This window comes from Equus quagga, chromosome 14 (genome assembly GCF_021613505.1).
Source record: "Equus quagga isolate Etosha38 chromosome 14, UCLA_HA_Equagga_1.0, whole genome shotgun sequence".
Classification (NCBI taxonomy): domain Eukaryota; kingdom Metazoa; phylum Chordata; class Mammalia; order Perissodactyla; family Equidae; genus Equus; species Equus quagga.
In genome coordinates, this window is record NC_060280.1 from 74,782,270 (window position 1) to 74,793,181 (window position 10,912).

Below are 10,912 nucleotides of genomic sequence, written 5' to 3' on the forward strand. Positions count from 1 at the left end.
ATAGCTGCTTGAGCATCTGACGCCTGTTAGAGCGCCCAGATCTCCTTGCCTATCCCTAGGGTACCGGGCAGAGACTCTGGGGCTAGAAGGAGTTAGCACAGGCAATTCTGGCTGCTGAGGGGTTAGTGTCAGCGGAGCAGGAGCAAGGAGGAGGACTGGCTGAGCTGTCAGCGCTCCCCACATGGGGCAGGGCCCCATGGAGCAAACAGCTCTGGCCTCCATAAGGCAGCCGCTCCAAAGGCTGAATTGTTCGCTTTTTCTTCCTCTGGGACTCCAGGACCAGGATGAGGGATGGGGGGCATTGGGTCAGGAACCTGGTTTACATTTCAGATAGAGACTCTAATTGATTCAGACCTGAGCCTCTTCACTTCTCATTACTACCAGGGGCCACTGAGTTCCTTTCATGTTCCAGAAGATCAAGGCCTCTCCCTCTCCAGCAAGGCTTTGGCTTAACCCATTCCTGGCCCTCAGATGTCATATGCTTGAAGAGTAGGGGGTAGTGGGGAGGAGTCCACAGCATCAGCAAGACGCAGAAAGAATTGACACCCACTCCATGCCTCGTGGGCATATCCCTGCTGCCACCTGGCCTGGATTCTCCTTAAATCCCCATCACCCTCCTGTCACTGCAGCTGGACTGGACAGATGTTAACAGAAGTCCACCTCCTGGGCCGTTCGAAGACCGGGGGGTCTAAAGACTGCTTGTTTTCCTGTGTGTGATCTTGTGCAGTCATTTCATTACTTTGTACTGTGTATTTCTTACCTATGAAATAAGAGCATCAGACCTTTTCCTTTCCATTTAAATACAAAATCAATCTATACCTTTGGTAAAAAAATTTTTTTTTTAAAGATTGGCTCTGAGCTAACATCTGTTGCCAATCTTTTTTTTTTTTTCTGTCTTCTCTTGAAAGCCCCCCAGTACACAGCTGTGTATTCTAGTTGTAGGTCCTTCTAGTTCTGCTATGTGGGACGCCACCTCAGCGTGGCTTGATGAGCGGTGCTAGGTTTGTGTTTGGGATCTGAACCGGCGAAACCCTGGGCCGCTGAAGCAGAGTGGGCGAACTTAACCACTGGGCCACGGGGCCGGCCCTGGTAAAAATTTTTTTAAATATATATGAATATATTTTTATATATGTATAAATTTTTTAGAAATATGCATGTATATGTATTAACAGTTTGGTGTATAGCCTTTCAAACTTTTTAAAAGTACACTTAAATACACAAGTACATAAATACATAGGGTTTTATTTTGCTCTGTTTTACATAAATGAGCTAATACTATACAGATTCTTCTGAAACATGCTTTTTTTTTTTTTTTTTGAGGAAGATTAGCCCTGAGCTAACTACTGCCAGTCCTCCTCTTTTTTGCTGAGGAAGCCTGGCCCTGAGCTAACATCCGTGCCCATCTTCCTCTACTGTATACGTGGAACGCCTACCACAGCATGGTGTGCCAAGCAGTGCCATGTCCGCACCCGGGATCCGAACTGGCGAACCTCGGGCTGCCAAGAAGCAGAATGTGTGCACTTAACCGCTGTGCTACTGGGCCAGCCCCAAACATGCTTTTTTTTTTTTACCTTAATGTCTTATGGATATTTTCCATTGAGAGATGTATAGTTCTACTTCAATCTTTTTAACAGCTGTGCAGGATTCCATAAGAGGTACCATAATTTATTCACCTGTTTCCATATCAGTAAACACACAGGTGTTTCTGAATGCTGTAATGAACTTGCTTTGTGGTAGACCCAACCTGGGGTGATTGCCTAGCTCACCATGCACACAGTGGCTGTGTCTGCCATATTCCTCTGCCTTGGGGAACCATTTCTCCTTCTGCATCCTTTAGCCTGTAGTTCAAATATGCGCTGGGTCATCCTGTTTCCGGGGCCACCGTGACTGGTCCTAGGGTGGTGAGCACCCTCAAGCTGAACCAATGCAGAATTCTTTCCCAGGATCCCTCACACTGGATCCAGGACAGAGAAGGCCTATCTTCTTTCTGGTTAGGAAATTGGGATGACAAAACCCCAGGAGCTACCGGAGGACCTGAGAGAACGAAACCAACACAAAGAGCAGCAGAGATAAGGGACACTTTCTCTCTCTTTTTTTTAACCAAATGTCTGGATCGTTTCTAAGGTGCCCCCCCTTCTAACATTCCGTGACTCTGGGGGAGGGATTATGGAGGGAACGCCAGGGCTCCTCCTGGGCTTGCTTTCTGCTCCATCGGTCTCCTTCCTATGAATCCTGGCTGGGAGCTTCCGAGCCCCTGGAAGATCAGGGGTCTCTCTGCCCTCTCCCCATCCTCTTTGTGTGGCTCTTCTCATTGTAGAGCGTCTCCGTATCTCCTCACTGAAACCGCACCTGTAACGAACATAAGAACTAACCTCTTTGAGGGGCAGCCTGAAAAGCTGTCATCAGTCATTTACATCTCTGTGTAGCTTTCAGGTCTTTTCATGAGAGCAAGCCCAAGGCAGGGGGGGATAAAGCAGGCGCACACTGGACACGTTTAATTAGTCAACAAACATTTAAGTGCCTCCGGTGCTCCAGCCACCGGAGATAGAAAATTCCCAAGCGCCTGGTCCCCATCTCATGGACTACTTAAGCTCCCGCCCTGACATCCTCACCATCTCCAGTCCTGCCATCCTCTGAGGCAACGGTAACATCAGCAAGCATGCCATCCAGCATCCTTAAACTTCTTGCCTCCAAAGGTTTCCACCCCCTCCCTTCCTCTTCCCATCCTGCACGAAATGAGGATCAGAGTTCTTACTTCACGGCGTTCTTCTGAAGATCACATGATCTGGTGTATGGAAGCTTGCCTTGTAAACTGTAAGGCACTGTTCCTATTCCCACTCAGGAAGAGAGGAAGCACAGGGAGGCTGGAGGAGGCAGCAGGGCAGGGGGCAGCGGATAATTGGGAGGGCAGAGAAGGGCAGGCCCGAGGACCCCACACGGACAGAACTTGCCAGTAGTACTAGATGTGGAGGCTGGAGAGGGATGGCGAAGAGCTTTGGAATGCAAAAAGTATTCAGCTGTCAAACCTAGGAGTCAGAGCCCCAACCCCAACATTATTCATCTCCCTGGAGGGGGTGGCCTCAAGAGGTTTCTGTGATCTCTTCTGAGCAGCCAGCAGTGGCTGCCTGAGGCCTGGCAGCCTCTCCCATGGGACATCTGTCTGTCCATTCATTGATCTCTCCCTAATGCTGAGGTGCAGCTCCCTTCTTCCTCCTGCCTATTTGTCAGACTTCCCGAGATGGATCGAGATGGAAAAGGAGATGTCGGCACCTGGGAACACTAGTGGGGTTAGGGGGGATGGATCTGGACTCTCCACTCCCCCCACCACCACCTCACGGGCCACAGCAGGGCAGTGGGGGCCAGACAGCTTGGGGATGGGCAGCTCCCCCAAGGCGGGGCTGGGATATCAAAGCTGGAATCGTGGGGGCATGTCAGCCTGGCTTTGTGAGCCCGGCTCCCATCAACGCATGAAAGCCTCGCTGGACAAACTGCATTTGCTGCGCTCCCAACCTGCATTCCTGATTGGTCACGGCCTGGCCCCAGCTGCATTCCTGGGCCAGAGGAGGCAGAGGGGCCTGGCCTCTTTGTTCTTCCCAAATCAGGGCTCAGAACCATGACAGGCTGATCGCATTACCGGCCGAGGTCAGCCTGGCAGGAAGGACCCCCTCCTCCCCTCCCGGCCCACCCGCTCCTTACCTGTACCCCTACTACAGGCTGCAGTGGGTCTCAGCTGGGGAAGGAAAATCTCTCAAACCCCAGCTGCGCTGCCTCCTTCCAAGGGCAGATGCTGGGAGCAGCGCCCAGGCCCTCATTCCAGCGCTTGTCCAATCTTGGGCCATCTCCAAGGGCTCGCAGCTGCTCTGGGGTGGCCCAGCTGCTCTGCTCGGGGTCGGACCCCTCAGAACGCACACTGCATGCACCCGGGTGGCAGTAGAGACCTGGGCTCAGTACCAGAACAAGCTCAGCTTTCAGAGTTACCCTAGGTAGGACGCATTTCTGTCAGAAGCCCCGTTTAAACCACTGCCCACTTCTCACTTAACTTCTCTGGGCCTCAGTTTCCTCATTTATAAAACTAGGATACCAGGAAGATTTTAAAAGATACTGTATGGTTTCTGGCATGTTGGAGATAAATGACAAATGTTACCTTTCCTGCTCTCTTCCCCTCCGCTTGGAATGAGTGGCCGCAAGCAGATTGTTCATGAGATGGTTACTACCCTTTCCTCCCTTCTCTGAATTCCTAGAGCCCCAAGAGTGAGGCCCAGCTATCTGGAGACAGCTATACACAAGTTATCCTGTGTTGTTCTGAATAGTTTCATATGTCAGTCTTTGTCTGCCCAACAAGCTTGTTGGCATTCCAGCAAAGACCTTTCACTTTGTTACTCAGTCAACAGATACGTGTTGAAGAGAGCTGCACGGGCCACGGGGGACTCAGCCGTGGAGAGAGCCGTCCAGGCCCCTGCTCTCAGGAGGCTCACAGCGGAGTGGGCAGACAGGCCCGATCCCGCACATGGCCAGCGGCAGTGGTTCCCCCCTGGTAGTGAGCACTATGGTGGAAAAGTGTAGGCCGTCCTGAGAATATTCAAGGGACTCTGGGGCTCTGAGTCAGTGACATTTCAGCTGAGATCTGAAATATGACAGGGAACAAGTGGGAGGGAAACAGTCCTGGCCAAGATCGTCTGTGCAGCTGTGAGAGGGGCAGGGCACATCCCAGCCCCGCGAGGAAGCCGGGTTGTATTCCAAGTGAAATGAGAAGCCATTGTGAGGTTTCGAGCAGAGGGATGGTGTACTCCAGGGTCACTGGGTAGATAAGAGAAAGGAGGTGGGGGTGACCAGGAATGGAAAATATGGGGATTTGTCGGGCTGCTGGAGCAGCAGTCCAGCCTGGAGGTATAATATCTCTTTTAGTCTTCACGGTTATCCTAGTTTTACAGATGAGAAAACTGAGGCCCAGAGAAGTTAAGTCATCCAGAGTCACCCAGCAGGTAAAGTAGCAGAGCCAGAATTCAAAATAGGCACGTCAAATGTCAAAGCTTGTGTTCTTGTAATAAGGAATAGGAAAGGAAGGGAGGTGGGAAGACGTCAACCCCGGGCAAAGTGGGCAGTGTTGTAACAGGTATAGATGGGTGGCTTGGGCTTAGGGACAGTGGAGACAGAGAGAGGCAGACAGGCTGGTCGGGGCTGCTCCACAAAGCCCCGTTTGTGACTGGGGGCCTGGTTAGCTGGGAGGATGGAGCATTGGCCTGCCCTGAGTTATGCAGGACACGTGGACATCCTTGGAAGGGCCCACCCATTGCGACTGAGGGGGTATTTTCAGAGATTCTCAGCACCGCATCAAGGACTCTTTCCTGTTCTCGTTCTCACTCCATGAATTGTTTTGAAGGATTTTTGTCTGCTAAACAAATTGAATTCATTAAATTACTAATCAACACTGTTGCCTCATGTTTTACTAATCAGCCTACGTGGCTGTCACCCGGGCTTCTGATGGCAGGAGACAACTGCTGTTGCCACCCTGAGATGACTGACTTCTGGCCGAAGCCAGGGAACACAAGGTGCTCAGGCAACATTTTTATCCGTTTTCCCCAGTGAATTTTATTGAGCACGTATGAATAAACCACAGCCCTGCACTCAAGAAGATTTAAGTCTTATAGGAGATACAGCCAAGAAACAGCCAGTTACAACAGAGCGTGAGAACGTTATGTTCCAGGTGAGCACAGGCTCAGCTGGGAGATCCAGGAGACACCAAACACAGCCTTGGGAGCTATTCTGCACTGACTGTTTGTGTCCCCCAAATGCACACGTTGAAGCCCTAACCCCCAGTGTGCTGGTATTTGGAGGTGGGAGGTTAACTAGGGTTAGATGAGATCGTGAACGTGGGGCCCTCATGATGGGTTAGTGCCCTCATCAGAGGAGACACCAGGGCTGCTTGCTGTCTGTCCACGTGCATGCACCAAGGAAAGGCCACGAGAGGACACAGTGAGAAAGTGGCCATCCACAAGCCAGGAAGAAAGACTTCACCAGGAACCAAATTGGCCAGCACCCTGATCTTGGGCTTTCAGCTTCCAGAACTGTAAGAAATAAATTCCTATTGTTTAAGCCACGCAGTCTATGGTATTTGGTTATGGAAGCTCGAGCACATGAAGACAGGAGGTGTGCTGGATATGCCCCTCCTGTCACCCCAGATCCACCCCACGCCCGTATCACCCTGCTCAGACTTGAAGGACTGCATCAGAGGGGCTCATCTGCCCTCCAGCTTCCAGTTGGGTTTTGCCAATGGGAGGCCCTGGCCCAAGGAAGTTGAGGTCTGCACCCATCTGAGGTGGCACCTTCTCACTTCCCCTGGGGGCTTTCCTGGGACATGAGGGAAGCCTCTTCCATCTCTACCCCTCCCCAGCCTAGGTCCTGTCCTCTCAGAGAGAGTCAGAAGGCTGGTGAAAAGGATGCCTTGGGAAGGAAGGGCCCATCCATCCCCAGGGCCCTCCCGGGTCTCGGTCCTTCAGGCTGAGGGGGATAGCTGCCTGAAAGATTTGGTTTCAGGAAAAACAGGCCTACCTCCTCCTGCATAGCAATCAGGCATCAGGACACCTGCCGAGGGCCCACCCCCATCCCAACCCCCTCTGGGCCCGAGATGGGAAAGAGCTGCACCAGGTTGTGGGTCTGTCATGCTCCTCCCCTCCCTCCCGCCCCAAATCTAGTCTCTCCCCCTCCCTGTCACCTCCAATTAGACAATTCATGTTCATGCTTTTCAGAATCCAGCCTTCCCACCAGCTTAATTCAGCACCTGCCCATGCCCTCCCCCCATCCCCCAGCTTCTCGAGGCTTCTGTTTGAGATGTCACACTGACCTCACCCTGTGAGTCTTTGCGGAGAACAAACTGAGCTCATTCCTGCCTCTGGGCTTTTGCCAGGCCTGGTCCTCTTACACCCCATCAGCCTTCCGCCTCCTGACTCCTGCCGCCGCTGTAGGCCAGCTCTCTCCCCTGCCTTGAGGAGGTCCACAGCCTCTGATGCCATCAGCCGCCATCATCTGTACCCCTTGATGAGGAGTTTAACGCTACCTCGTACTATTCTTTAAATAATGGCACTAGCTACTATTTTTTTCTGTGCCAGACACTTCACGGTGAGCCAGACTTCACAAGAACCCCATCAGAGGGCTGGCCCAGTGGCATGCTGGTGAAGTTCGTGCACTCTGCTTCAGCGGCCTTGGGTCTGCAGGTTTGGATCCCAGTGTCGGACCTAGCATGCTCATCAAGCCATTCTGTGGCGGCATCCCAAATACTATAGAGGAAGACTGGCACAGACGTTGGCTCAGCGACAATCTTCCTCACACACCCACACAAAGCCCACTGGGCAGGTATGGTGAGTACCATGTTACTGTCGAGTAACTGAGCCCTCAGGCATCTTTGCAGGCTGGGCAGTGGTAGTGGGAAGACAAAGCCAGATTCTTCTGCCTTAAAGCCCTGCCTCTCACCGCCACTCCTAGTCTTGTCTCCCCAGGAGAGTGCAAGCTCTTTGTGGACAGAGACCATATAATGTAGTGCCCCTGCCCCTGTGTCCCATGCACTGCCTGGCAGCCTGGGCACAAACCCTACCCCAGAGGGCAGCGCTGGTTATCATTTAGTACTTAGTGCTCAGAAGCTTCTGTTGTCTTCCCTGCTCCTTCAGGACACAAGCCAAAGTCTTTTCGATGGCCTCCAAGGCCCTGTATGATCTGCTATGCACAAACACACCCCTCACCTACTCTGCTCAAATTGCACTGGCTCCTTGCTGTCCCTCAATGTCCCAAGCACGGCCCAGAGTCCCTCCGTGAGCAACTGCAAAGCCAGCCCCCAGGACTCCTTGCTCTCAGCCGGCGCTCTGTCCACAATGTGAAGCTGCCTGCCAACTATCCTGACACAGCTTCACACGCTGTCAGAGCCGAGGGAGCTGCATCATTTCCAAAGCAGCTCAGTTCCCGACGCAGCACTGTGGGCTCACAGACCCTCTCCCAGCCCTGCTAATGGGACTTTCAGGGCCTCCAGTCTGACCCCTGCCTCTCTCGTACTATGTCCCCCTCCCTTTCTCCCTGACCCCCAAACACCAGGTGCCCTATCCTCTAGCTGCACTTGCCACCCCCGTGCACCAGGACCCTGCCCCACCAGGCTTTGCTTGTGTTGTCCCCTCTGCCCAAAACGTCCTCCTGATTCTTGCCTGGCCAAGTCCTCAAAGTCCTGCTCAAACCACACCTCTCTCCTGAGCTTTCCCGTCCTCCCCTCAGCCCCTCCCCACCCTACCAGCAACAGTCTCTCCCTCTCCTGTTTCCCATGGATTGTTGATAATGTCTCCCCCCACCACTGCCACGGTGGCACTTTTCTCAGCCAGCCTCAACTTATGAATACATCAGTCTCCACCTTTACCCTTGAGACCCTGCAAGGCAGAGAAAGGCTCTTGTGCCTGCTGTGCCCCATGGTGGCTGGAGCCCAATCCATGCATGTGGATTTTAAAGAATAACGTTGCGTTCTCTGAGGGGAAACTGAGGTCGAGAAGAGGAGAGAGTGGCCCCTGGTCATGAGGTGAAGTCCACAGCGGGTCTGGCCCCACTAGGGCTGCCAGGAGCGCACAGGGCTCCCAGGTAGTGGCAACTTCAGAGAAACAACAAATAAACACTTAGTATAAGTGTGGGAGGCACAACTCGAAGATGCCCTCATGACTTTCGTCTCTTGGCGTTACTCCTGAGATTAAGCTAGGCTGTGTGGCAGGAGAGAATTTATCTGGATGGGCCTAATATAATCATGAGCCCTTTAAAAGCAGAGTTTTCTCCCGCTGGTGGCGGCAGGGAAGTGGGAGACTCAAAGCATGAGAAGGGTTCCATGATTGTGAACTGGCTTGAAGATGGCAGGGACACGTGACAAGGAATGTGGACAGCCTCTAGGAGCTGAGAGCACCCCCCGGCTGACAGCTAGCAAGGACACAAGGACTTCAGTCCTATAACCACAAGGAACTGAATTCGGCCAACGACCTGCTGGAGCCGGGAGGTAGATTCATCCCCAAGTCTCCAAAAGGAACCTGGCATGGAACCTCAGGCTCAGCCTGTGAGACCCTGCGTGGAGGACCCAGATGAGCCGCGCCCGAGTTCCCACTGCAGAGCTGTGAGCCGACGCGTTTGCGTGGTTTCAGTCGCTACCTCTGTGGTCATGTCACATAGCAACAGAAAAATAATACAAGTATGTCCCAAATATCCCATGGGACATAATTCTACTAAAAAATTATTCATTGTTCATCTGTAAACCAGATCGAACTGGGCCTTCTGCATTTTTATTTGCTAAACCCATAACCCTAAACCCCAGGAATGTCACAAGGACAGACCAGTTAGAGCTGGGCCAAGGAGCCACTAGAGGTTTCCCCAGGTGGCACAGAATTCCCCAGCCTGGGAGGGGTCCACACACCCCCAACCACCGCAGCAAAAAGAGAAGGTTTCCAGCCAGCCGGCCTGACACCCAGCACACAGGTCATTACAACCGCCTCTCACGGCAGAGGATCTGACCCTCAGTTCAGTCCCCAGAGGCACCACAGAGAATTCTGGGGTCTGGGCACTTCCAGGGGAAATTAATCACACCTTTACTTTCACTGCCCTCTAACTGAAACCTAAAGTTGAAGGACGCTTCAGCTAGGAATATAGGTGTTATCAGTTCCAGTGACTTTGTCACCAACAGAAATCACAGAACAGTTTTGCTGATATCACCAACTATTGTTTGTATTCATTGCTATTTTGAAATTATGATAGTTATTAGATCTTGTTATTTAATGTTAATAAAGAAGCACATATATTACTCAATCATACATTTTTAATGTTTTGACAACTGTATTTCAATATAATTGATTTGCTTTGCAAACTAATGTATTTCTTAAAAAACATTATTCTGAGAAGGGGCCCACAGGCTTTACCAGGCTGTGTCCATGGCACCAGAAAGTTAACACCTGGTAGAAGCAATGTGGCAGAACAGAAAAGACATCAGATGTCCAATAGCCTGGGCACAAATCCCAGCTCAGATGCTTTTTTGCTGTGAAAACTAGGTAATTCACTTATCCTGTCTGTGCCTCAGTTTCCTCATCGGTAAAATAGAGTTATTGTGAGAATTGAAGAAATAATATACATGAACCACGTAGCACAGGCTGGCCCTCAATAAGTGAATGCTAGTTATTATTATTAACAACAATTATGACCAATAACTATAAACCCGACTCCTCAGTGATTATGATGTAATAATGACAATAACTCTAATCACGCGTCATCAGTTCCTCCTTTCCCTTTTCCTGTATCCTTGCATGGCTGCCCTTGGGCTCCAGCAGGGAGAGTGGTTTCCTGTGGCCTCCACCTTCCAACATTATCTACCCACTGCTCCAGCCAATAGGACAAAAATGCACACCCACCCCACGGTGGTGTGACGTCCTGCAGTTTGTTAATGAGAAACAAGTGGCTTGCTGCGCTCACTGCACAGGGAGGAGGACAGATCCACCACAGCCCAAACCCACATTCCTGAGGTGGCACAGGGTGACACAGCTGGAAGATGCAAAAGACTTCTCTGCCTAGACATTGCACAGTGAAGCCCGCAGCAGAGGGGAGGCTGGGAGCACCCCCACCCGCACAACCACACCACAGCCCTTCCTGTTATGGGGCACTGGACCCAGCCTTGGGCGTGGGCAGGAGGGCAGCCAAAGCCTGAGTCACTGGGAGGGGACAGTGGGTCTTGAGTTGTGGTCTCCGTGGGGAGGACTAAGAGGACAGGGAGGAGTGGAAAGCCCCTCCCTCGGACCTGAATCCCTGATGCACCCCTGCAGGGTGAGCTGGAACCCTGTCTCCCTGGCTCTGGAGCCCTCTGCAGTGGCCTCTCATCTCACCGCCCTTCTTGTGTCTTCTGTGCTGTCTCCCAGGCCTG